We start from the raw sequence: 12,144 nt of genomic DNA on the forward strand, positions 1-12,144 counted from the left end.
TCATGTTTTTAGCATAAAATTTTATAATAATAGCATGAAAATTATGTTAAAAATATAAGATAATGGAAAGACCATTGAGAGTTATATTATTGAAAAAATTTCCTTAATATTTCTCAATTTGGAATAGCAAATTGCTAACAAGACTTGCTAGCAAAGCAAGTCTAGCAAGAGTCGGAAGGCACCTGGCATTCTCATTCCATCATCAATTTCTTATTGAGACCCACTTAAAAAAAAAAAAAAAAAAAAGGGAACTTCTTTAAATTCTAAAAGAGAAGTCTTAAAAAAGGAACTTCTTTAAAAAAAGGAACTAATGGGTATTAAAGTTTAAAAGGGTAAAATGAAAAAGAGAAGTCTTACGGGGAAAGGGATATTCTCTAGATCTCATCCACCAAATCTTGTCAATCAACTAATTTGATCTATTAAAATTTGATTCAAAGATTAAAAATATAAAGTTTATTTAAAAGTTATAATAACTTTAACCGTTGAATCAAATTCCAAAAATTTGAATTTGTTAATTAACAAGATTTGATGGAAGAGATCTGAAGTGATAGCATAATGGAGAAGAAACCCTTTACTGTTTGTGAGCTCTCCTTGTTAGTTTAATGTGCAATTTCTATATTTTTACTTTTAAAGGAGTGGACCCCAACTAGAATTGATGATGGAAAGTGTCATAACTATATGCTATCGTTTACTTAATCATCTACTATATATCTTTTTATTTAATCTTAGTTAACTTTCATATTAAATGTTACTTTTTCAAATTTGTAATAAATGAAATAACATGTGGTAAATAATCAGATGTATGATAAACATACGCTATAATTATGGTAGTGTGTAAAAATGCTCCTGTTGTTTGGGATGAGAATATCAGGTGCTGCTTTGCTAGCAGTCTTGCTAGACGTGCTTTGCTGGCTAGTACTCTCTTAGGAAAAAAAGTATGAAGTAAAGTTGCACAGCTAGTTTGGTATTGCTGTACTTTGAAATAAAAAACTGTTTCTGATGTGCTGTGAAAATAAACTTATTTTTGCTGCTTCACATTTGCGGCTTTTTTTTACCAAAAACTGTGAAAATAAGTTATTTTTAAGTGTTTACCAAACACCTTTTTGAGCTCAGTTTTTTTATACCCAATTTTTATAAAAGCACCTCAGTACCAAACCAGTACAAAGTCTCTGTTGAAAGTTTCCAAACACTCTAAAGTAATGATCTGTGTATGGTATTGATAATCAGTTATCACATACTCTATGGTAATGTGTTTTTATTATTTTATGAGAAATAGTAAAGGGATTCTCTTAAAAGTAGAATTTTCTATGAACTCTCAGATATCTCACAATTTAACGTTAATTCTCGTGTCAACATTATAAAACATTGGACAAAAAACATGAGGTGATAGGTGATAGAGAATTCATGAAGAATCCCACTGAGAGAGTCTCTTTAATATTTCTCTTATTTTTTATGTTTATCTAATATGAATATTGTGTGTGTTTTTATGCATACAATTACCAACCGGGAATTAAATTTGAAATCAAGTTGACATTAGAAGAGAAATATCTATAAATTAAGAGCTAGTTGACTTGTTACAAATTCGAGACATTACACAAGCGACCGTGATAAATAATTGAGCCAGAATGACCAACTTTCAATATTCAACCTTTCCTCCCTGCTGTAATTCCTTAGAATTAAAACCATGTGAAGTGGAAACATTGACAGCTTGATCTTGACAATTATATACGTAAAGATTGAAGGACTGACTTTGAATCACTTAAAAATTACGGTCTTTTTTTTTTCTCCACTTGCTCAGCTTTGTCACTTAAAGCTTCTACTTCGCGAATATATCAAACCCTTAGGAGGTAGCTGAAGCTTTGATATTGCAAAGTGATAGTACTACTTATTATTACACAATAGCATTTGCATAGTTGAGAGCATAACAGGTTTACATTTCTAAGATAATGTGCTACTACTAGGACCAATTTTATAGAGATCTGAGGACGTAGTTGCAGAAGAATGAATCAACGTTGCATCTGATGAACCAACAAGGCTCTGAGTTTCACTTGTACTCTGCTGTGCAATCGGATCAAACGGGTTTCTCAAGGATGCTAACCTCAGTTCATCGCCGTAGATACTTGGGTTCATGACCGATTCACAAACAGGGGTTCGTCCTTCGAGCATGCTCACTACTTCAGACATTGTAGGCCTGAGTGCTGGTGCTGGATTGATGCATAAGAGAGCTACCTTAACCATTGTAATCACCTCTTCCACATCGAAATCGGACCCCAACCTTGGATCCACTAGCTCTATTAAGTTCCCCTTTTGTTGTAATACAAGAGCCTGAAATAAGCAGATATAAGAGGACTAGGCGAGATTAGATCCTCAACCTTGACATATACTCACGGTCTTAGAATGAAGATCTTACCCAATCCAGAAGGCATACGAAGTTCTCATTTGGTTGATATTTCATGTTGTTCTTTCCAGCAGCAATTTCCAATGCAACCACACCAAAACTGTAAACATCTGCTTTATATGTCAAATAACCCCATAGTGCATATTCCGGAACCATGTATCCTCTGCACAATAAATTCAGTTTCAATTAAGGACTTAGACGCAACAGAAGTTTGAGGCGACATTTCAATAAATAAGAATATAGAATATAGTAGCAGCACGCTTACATGGTTCCAGCAACTCTGGTGCTAATGTGGGTGTTCTCCTCATCGTCAAGTTTGGCCAAACCGAAGTCGGAGATCTTTGCGTTGAGGTCTTGGTCTAGCAGTATATTTGTAGTTTTAATGTCTCGGTGTACAACCTTCAGTGCCGACTCCTCATGCAAAAAAGCCAGACCTCTCGCTATACCTATGCATATTTTCTCCCTCGTAGGCCAATCCAGCTTTAAAGGACCTTCCTCTGGGCCTGAAGCAAACATGAATTTCCAGGTCATTTTAATTCACCATTCCTGTGAAGTTTTGTTACTAAACTTGATAATTAAACTTACCGAACAAAGTATGTGCCAGGCTATTATTTTCCATATATTCATATACCAACAATATTGGTTTGATTCAATACAACATCCATACAATCTAACAAGATTTGGATGATGCAAGGCGGATATCATGCCTATTTCATTCACAAACTCCCGGTTTCCTTGCTTTGATTTTGATGATAGTTGCTTAACCGCGATTATAGTACCATCCACCAATACACCCTGCATTTTACGAAAAGCCAAATAGTTAACTGACGACATGCAAAAATAGAGGAAAATACGCGGGTTGGAATTGTACGGCACCTTGTAGACAGACCCAAAACCGCCTTCTCCAATTTTGTTTTTTGGATCGAAGTTATTAGTGGCAGCTTTAATTTGCCTGAAGGTGAAAAAACCAGTTTGCAGATCCAGCCCTCTTAGAGCTGTCCAAAGAACAACGTCAAATATTGGTAATATCTTATGCACTTACAATACTTCTTTTGAACTTAGAGCCTGAGAGTGTATTCCCTAGCAACATGGAATTTGAAAGACTGAGACCAAGGTACTGCATGAAGCTTTCACAGTAGCTTAGTAGTACCTTTTTCCCTTGATGTCATGCTATCTGGACAACATCTCCACCAAAGAATGCCTAAAGTCAAGAAAATGAGGCACACAACCGAAGCTCCAACTGCAGTTCCAACCACAATAGGCATCTTGCTTTTGCTACTGCTGAGAGGAGGCTTGAAGTCTACATAATTTGAAAAAAGAAATGAAAAAACAAAGTCACGAGCGATATATAAAGGCTTCTTCTATCTATGATCTACAGCCATATATACATAGGGCATATCAATCCAAAGTAAACAAACTTTACATTTGATTACTTTTTCCACTCTAATTTAAACAAAGCTTTGGGTTGAGAGAGAGAGAGAGAGAGTGTGTGTTAAAAGTTCCAACTTTAGAAGATACCAGAGTCTACAGAGATAGCTGATATAAGAGGACCATATGTTCCTCTCTTTGGGGAGGTTGTTGTCCCTTTCCCTGACCAATGAAACCGGATCAGTAAAGTTCTATCCTTAACATCAACTGCTTTAAGTTCCTTAATGACTACCCTGTCCACCCCATGTGCTTCCTTTTCTATGTCAAAATCCTTCCACACTAGTTTCTCCTGTGAAAAACTTTATCAATCAGAGAATTCATCTTCAGTAGCATATAGAGTGCACAAAATAAGGTGTGATTAACTACCTGAATGTAGACATCAAATATCCGTCTTCCAAAACTGTAAAATGATTTATTGCCTCTGATTATTATCTCTGAAAAATGGAGTTTCACGGTATAATTTCCATTTCCCAGGCAGCGTGCATAATATGTGAGAGAAAGAGGCGATAGGCGTGCGCTCGTGTACTACTCCGAGTTGTTCATTTCAAGTATGGACATATTATTTGCTATGTAGTCATAAGCCGTGGTGTTAACATCCCAAAACAATCCAGTGGAACTGATTCCCCAGTTAGGTATCACCGGAACAAATTTTGCATCACCCCCCAGGTCTTGATCCTCTTCAAATATAATTCCTCCAATGGTGGTTTTACTTCCTCCACAGTTAATATGTAATGAGTACTCCTCTTCAAAGATAATCAATATATATCAGTTATAATCAGATTATAGAAAAATACCCTTTCCCATCATTTCTTTGATGAAAACTGTAATTATCCCAGTTGGGTAACTATAAAGTATAACATACTATCATATTTAAAATCTAAAAGATATGTTGTTTATGTCACATCCCGGCCAGGGGCGGATCACTTCCCGGGCCCGCTCCACCACCGTAGCACGATATTGTCCGCTTTGGGCCCCGACCACGCCCTCATGATTTTGTTTCTAGGAACTCACGAGCAACTTCCCAGTGGGTCACCCATCCTGGGAATGCTCTGGCCCCTTCTTGCTTAACTTCGGAGTTCCTACGGAACCCGAAGCCAGTGAGCTCCCAAAAAGCCTCGTGCTAGGTAGGGATGGGAATATACATTTAAGGATCACTCCCCTGAGCGATGTGGGATGTTACAGTTTACCTTTTGGACACGAAAAAGTTTCGAGGCACCCTCCAGATAATCTACATTAGTGTAGTAAAATTAGCTTATGTAAATCTGAAGTCCACATAATGAAAAGGAAAAGAAAATCTCTTCACTGTTGAAGACTAATCGAGTTAGAAGTGTTACGAGTTGTCTCGTCCAGAAAAGCTTTTGAACAAGTTCCTGATATATACATGAGAAATCATCAGTTAGGTCCAAAAGAAAATTAGAGGTGACTCAGGTGAGTGAAAACAGTGAAATGTGCTGAGCATGTTAACTAAAAGAAAACTGTTCTCACAACTGTTCTCTACAAGTAGTTGGCTCGGAGGTCTGAGAAAAATTATTGTAAGAAAGATCTATCTGGCTGCACACACATACAGTAACTTTGTAAGCCATTTTACCGGCCTCTAATAGAAAAGTAAATGTTAAAGTACGTATAAAGTTGTGTGCTAAAAAGATTATTTAATGACAGAAAATCTTAGTCATTGGTCAGCCAAATGTTTCAAGAGGCACAAATTATGCTTCTGTTAATCTTGCTAGTTATTTATCACATACGCAAACAGTACGCCCGAAGCATGTGTTCCCGTTATGTGTAAAACATTATAATGAATTTGAAGAATATATTGCTGCCGGATTCAATGGAAAACAAACTCAAGCAATCCGATAATATGATAGGGAACATACGTTCTAGTATTTTTGAGCTTGATCCAGTCTGGAATAGACCCAGTGAGCAAGTTGCTTGTGAGATATCTATTCCAAAAACAATTACATGGTCACATTTAGTTAAACTATATAGTTACTGTTCCAGACGGGTGGTTACACGGACGAAATATTGACTATCTAAACAAATAACTAAGAAATTTTGTTGTTTCTTACATCCACTGCAAGTTTGACAGAGCTGCCATATCAGGAATATTTCCTTCCAATCTATTGAAACTGAGATCTCTGCAAGAAAATAACTAAAACTATGTTACATGAACCCAATCACTAATTGGATGCTTAACTGAAGAGAATGAACTCATTAGCCAACTCGTGAACAAGAAGATATCAATTGAACAAGTAAAAAATATGAAAAATGAAGAACAGTAGTATCACAATATTTTCAAGTTTGTCAATGCTGCCATATAAGCGGGGATAGGTCCATATAAGTTACACCTCCTCAGCATTCTGCAACATAACTATATATTAGCAAAAGTGCACTAAGTATTGATTATTCTAAAATTACAAGAAAATACAGTACTTTCACAACTTACAAACGTTGCATGTTTGTCATACGACTCAAGGGTGGAAATTTTGAACCACCACTTTTTATGTCACTGATCCTTCTGCATTACATCACACCGTGAATCATTTTTAAGAAAAGGAAAAGAAAAAGAATCACCAGTGAGAGAGTTATGATAATTTTTTAAAGGCAGATCAAGGTTCTTTAGTGATAATGGAACTTAGAATTACATTCAGAACTCACAGTTCTTTTAAATTACTTAAGACGGAAATGCTCGATGGAATTGGACCTTGGAAGCCACTAGCTTGGATCTCTCTGTCAACAACGGAATTCAAAACGAATAAGATGTTACACTAGAAAAGATATATGTCTTAAAAATTTTGAAGATGGAAAAGGAAAATCACTTAACAATTGTGAACAACAGAAGTCGAAACGGATAGATGTTACAACAGAAATTATATACCCTAACAATTTCGAATATGTCATAGGAAAATATTGTTTTTTGCTCACAGTTTCTGAAGATGCTTCCAGCTTTGAAAATAATCAGGTATTTTTCCAGTGAAGCTGTTACTGCTAATTCTACTGCATAAATGCAATTAGGGAATTACAATAAATCCCGAAGATTTCTAACAGATTTACAATAAGAAAGAAAAAGGGTACAAATACGTACAGTTCTGTTAACTCAGTCAGCTTAGTAAGAGACCCAGGCAGCTCTCCCGTCAGATAGTTTTCATTCAGAATGCTATATATAGACACCAATTTCAATTTATCAGTACTGGTATTTCTTATTCAAGTTATCTAGAAATTGCACAAAAGCTTACAGATTGTTCAAGTTAACCAATTTCCCAAGCTCATGAGGAACAGTTCCAGACAACATGTTATTCTGTAAGTTCCTGAAAACATAATTCTCCTTCATCAGTCATCACAGTACACTAAACAGAGTGACGTAAAATTCATTTTTACAATTAATATGAGCTCGTAATGAGAGATCAAACCAGAGCATACATATATTTTAGGCTGGTAATGTATCCCAAGTAGCCAGGGATCGGTCCCGATAAGTTGTTCACATTAATGGACCTGCATTAATGTACTCATTTTGTTAATCATAATTCAATTGATGTACTCTTTTTATGTCACTGATCCTTCTGCATTAATGTACCCTTATATGAAGTTGGCAAGTCACTTACAGAACTTCCAACTTCGTAGAAGCCCATTCACGCGGTATAGTACCGCTGAGGTAGTTCTGGGAGAAATCACTGTAAACAATAGCAAAGATATTAGTAATCTTACGCCAACATTTGAGAAAATGATGTAAAAACACCTTTTCAGATAATAGATTTCAAAATATAAGGCTGAAAATGTTTCCTTACACTTTCTTTAGGTAGGGTAACTTTGCAATTGATGGTGGAACTACACCAGCAAGATCTTGCCCCATGAGAAAACTGTATCACAAAAATGTCAAGAGCTCACAACCTTTAAACACTGAAGCAAAAGGAATCCTAATATTTTATATCTATCCTAATGAACAATGAAGGGAATTATATATAGCAACCGAAAATTCAGTCTTCGAATCCGTAATGTTATTACAAACACCTGCAGGCGTACATAATGTTATTGTTGTTATTGTTGTGCTAGGACAGCACCAAACCCGTTGGAACCAACTCAATCTAACCCACAGATAATATCTCAAATGAAAATGCAAGAACAAAATATAAAAGAACACCAAGATTTTAACGAGGTTCCTCAACAGTCAGTGTAACTGGAGTACGTCCTCGGAGCAGTAGGAGCTCACCCAATAATCCACTATCAACCAAATGGGAGTTTACAAAGTGTTGGCAATCTCACAACCCAAATAACCCAATACACCCAATAACTCTCACTCACCAAAGAAACAAATAGAGAGGGAAATATAGTGAATAATTTCCTCTCTATACAAAGCTCAAAGCTAATACACAAATACAACTTTGATTGAGTGAGTACCAACAAAGAAAGAAATCACATTTCTTTCTTCTCTTTCTGCTCTCAGTTTTCTGCTCTCTGCAGCTCTCTTTGCTCTCTCAAAGATGGACTACAAAACAGAAAATGGTGCTCTATCATTCCTCTCTCTTTCTCACTTCCGTATACTAACATTCATCCATCATCATCACCCAATAAAAAATTCAAAAACATCATCATGACCATCAACTTTTCTTTTCAACAAACATAATCATGATGCCTCCTCATCATGATGTCTTTCACCTTTTTTTATTTTGGTTTGTTTATTAGCCGAAAGTTTTTTTTTGGACACTTGTGGCCATTAATTCAACAGTTATCACAAAACAAAATCAAATTTTATGCCTGCATTATAGTGGCGCGCTGGTTCTGATCCGGTGGCATTGCAGATGTGGTTGTGGAGACAAGCCGACAGTGATTTCCTTCTCGGTTTAGTTATGTTTTGTGTATATTTGTGCCGCCTACCAGTTTGTGTGGCCTCACTTCTTAGTGATAGCTTTTGTGCTCCTTTTTGGATCTGCCATCACTGATCTATTGTGGAAAATCTATACCGATAGTTTTTGTGTGTTTATTTGTTCACTGTGTTGCCATATAAGGGATTAATTAAGCGTGCTTGTGCGCTTATTCTCTCCAAATTAAAGATTTGGGTCACTGATAAAGTTATACTTGGTTATAGCACCCTTGTAATTATGTTGTAATATTTTTTTCAATGAATTAGCACTATGGCTTCTGTTCAAAAGAAAAGTTGGCATACATGCTGACAACATGGCAAAAACCATCAGGCGTGGAGCAGTTGCAGATGACAGTGTTGTTGTAGTGAGGCAAGTTAGCAGATTTTGGGGTAGCCCAATTTGTGTCATTGATGCATGGGTCTATGCTGAAGTTCCAGTCTTTTTTCCCAATTTGTTTAGCTATTTCCTTTAGTGCGCCCACAAATAAAATCCATTAGAAATTCTATTTTACTAAAATGAAACAGAGTTTATTCAAGAATCAAAGGAATTCATATAATTTTTTTTTTTGTGGAAAAGTACACAAAGGGAAATCATATAAATTTTTTTTATAGAAAAAGTACACGTTTAAGAAAAGATCATTTTTCTTAAATAGTATGTAGTTGAGCAATAGGAAAATTCGAAATCAATGAGACCAACTTTGGCACTGAGCATTATGATCTCTTCGATTCAACAACATAAAATATCCAGACTTCCATATAAAAAAAATTATAATTATAATTCAAGAAAAAGTGAAGCTCCAAATGATAGATTTTTGGTATTACCAACTTAAATATTAAAAAAAATGCCAACTTGAACAATTAATAAAATTACCAACTTGAACAATAACAAAAAGGGAAATGGTTTTCAAGCTCTTATTGTCTGTCCTTAATTCTATTTTGATTTATTTAATCTAACAACTTATAGAAACAAGAGAATTGACCTAGGATTGCTCTTACACTGGTGTAGTCTTTACCCAAACAAGTTTGAGAAAGACTAAAATCTTCTACAAATTCTCTAATCAAAGAGGAAAACTATTGCACTGAGCTTCATCAATGATACAGTATTTTCAGTTTTTCTAATACAATAAACAAAATAGTAAAGTAGAAAGAAAAACACACTCACCACTACATATAAAATATAAAATAAAATAATTCAAGATCTCAACTAAAGATTAAGCCCGCTCATGAAAATCAACTGGCAATATGAGAAAGTAACTCAACTCTTCATAAACACGTGCAAACTTCTTAATTCCCCAACGTGGGATTTCACATGGTCAATAGAATGACTTGAACATAAAATGCCCTTGAATAAATTAAGAAGTAAAAAGAAAAGAAGAATAAGAGTGACTTGCTACCTTCTTTAGGATCAGATTGAGACTGTGCTTCAATTTTGACTGTTGATGATGAGGAGAAGCAAAAGATCAATGTGAGCATGATGAGAAATCTTGCCATTTTCTTCTAGCTAGCATTACATTTGATATGAGCCCCCAACCCAACCCACCTGACTTTATAGCAAATATCATCCAGATTATTCCTCTGATCAATTTCAATCTTGTTAACTAATAAAGGGTCCCTCCTCCCGGCCCTTTGATTAGAAGTTAGAACGTACAAATACAATTCACGTCATTGACTTGCAAGTCTATATAGGCTAGTCCCCCAGTTCTTCACATTATTGTCCAAGGTGTTTTCTTTGGGACTTGAATTGTCTGCCCTCCTAGTTGTGGTGCCCTTCCATGCCCTCCTATTTTGTGCGGTCACGGTTAAGCCACGTTAATATTTTATATTTTTATTATTTTTTGTCTTATTATCTTATTAAAAAATTAATATAAAATATTGACGTGGCTTAACCGTGACCGCACAAAATAGAAGGGCATGGAAGGGCACCATAACTAAGAGGGCAGACAATCCAAGTCCTTTTCTTTGTCCTTTTTTTAAAGTCTTTGTCCTTTTTTAAAAGGCTTATTTTTAGCTATGTTCCCGGAACTTTATTTTGATCTCAGTTTGCCCTCTATAACTCAAAAAGCACTACTTTACTTTCTGAAACTCAAAATTTGTTTTACTTGGACTTGTGGACTCTCTTTTTTGTCTAAAACTTATAAGTCGCCTCTTAAAGCATATGCGGGACCAAACACCCAACACGACTATACTACATGTACCATAGATTTGATTATAAATCTCCATTATAAACAATCAGAGAATATTAAGTTTAAAAGAAATTGAAGAGATAAAAAAAATTAAAAATAAATTGATTAGTCTGCCGCACCCAAATCAAACTTACATGAGAAATTAACACATTTAAGGCAACGTGGAATGAATTTTGAGTTTTATAGAGATGACTTTCAAGTTTCAGAAGGCACAATGGGATCAAAATAGAGTTTCAGGGGGTAAAGTGGAACGAATTATGAGTTTCAGGAAGTAAATTGGTGACTTTTGAGTTATAGAGAGTAAAACGAGATTAAAATCGATTTCCAAAAAGTGTAACTAAAAATAAGCCTTTTCAAAATAATGAACCCCTTGAATTAGGGGTGGTTCGGTGTGGGATCCCATACCGAAACCCTTGTCCCGATTCCCAAACCGAAATTTTCGGGAATCCCAATTTCAATACCGATCCCAAACCAAATTTTCGGGAATCCCAATTTTTGGGAATCCTGAAATTGTTTCGGGATTTTGGGACAAATCGGGAATCCTGAAATGGTTTTGGGCTTTTGGACTAAAATTTGACATATTATGCTTTTGGGCTCAATTTGCCAATTTGTTTCTACTAATATGCCAATCAAATGGCAAGGCATGTTTGTACTAATTTGTGCACAAATTTGAGTCCGTGTACACCAGTAAATAAAAATGGATGTAATAATGGATGGAAGGAAAAAGAACCAGTAAGTACAATTGTAGCGTAAAAAATAATACGCCAGCTTAAATTTCTATATAGCACATGAATCTTTCATCTCAATGTATATGTGAACCATCCAGATGAAGAATTATTAAGGAGGGGCAAGGTATCAAATAATCAAATAATCAAATTTATATTCAATGGTTGAGATTAAATCTCAACAGAATCGGACGGCTATTAAAATTCTAAATATATATTTAAAAATTAAACAATATATATATATATATTTTTTTTTTTTGTTCGGTTTGGGAATACCGAAATCCCAAAAACTTGAGACCAATTCTCGTACCGAAATTTCGGGATCGGTTCGGTATTGGGTACCGAAATTTTCGGGAATTTCGGTTTGGGATTTTTTCGGTTTGGTTTCAGGAATTTTTTGGTTCGGTTTGGGATTTTTGAGATTTTTTTCCAGCCCTACCTTGAATGTTGGTGCCTAAGTAAAGTAATGACCCTTGGATTAGTAACCACTTTGTTTAACTTGTGTCCTTAATATGGATCAACATTTTTATAACAATGAGCCTTTTCTTTCTTTTCATC

At 35.4% G+C, this 12,144-nt stretch overlaps 1 pseudogene; it reads right to left on the bottom strand.

Moving 5' to 3' along the window:
• Positions 1-1,615: 1,615 nt before the first annotated feature.
• On the bottom strand, positions 1,616-9,147 carry LOC114827762 (probable leucine-rich repeat receptor-like serine/threonine-protein kinase At3g14840; annotated as a pseudogene).
• Positions 9,148-12,144: the final 2,997 nt, after the last annotated feature.

This window comes from Malus domestica, chromosome 10 (assembly GCF_042453785.1).
Source record: "Malus domestica chromosome 10, GDT2T_hap1".
NCBI classification, from domain to species: Eukaryota; Viridiplantae; Streptophyta; class Magnoliopsida; order Rosales; family Rosaceae; genus Malus; species Malus domestica.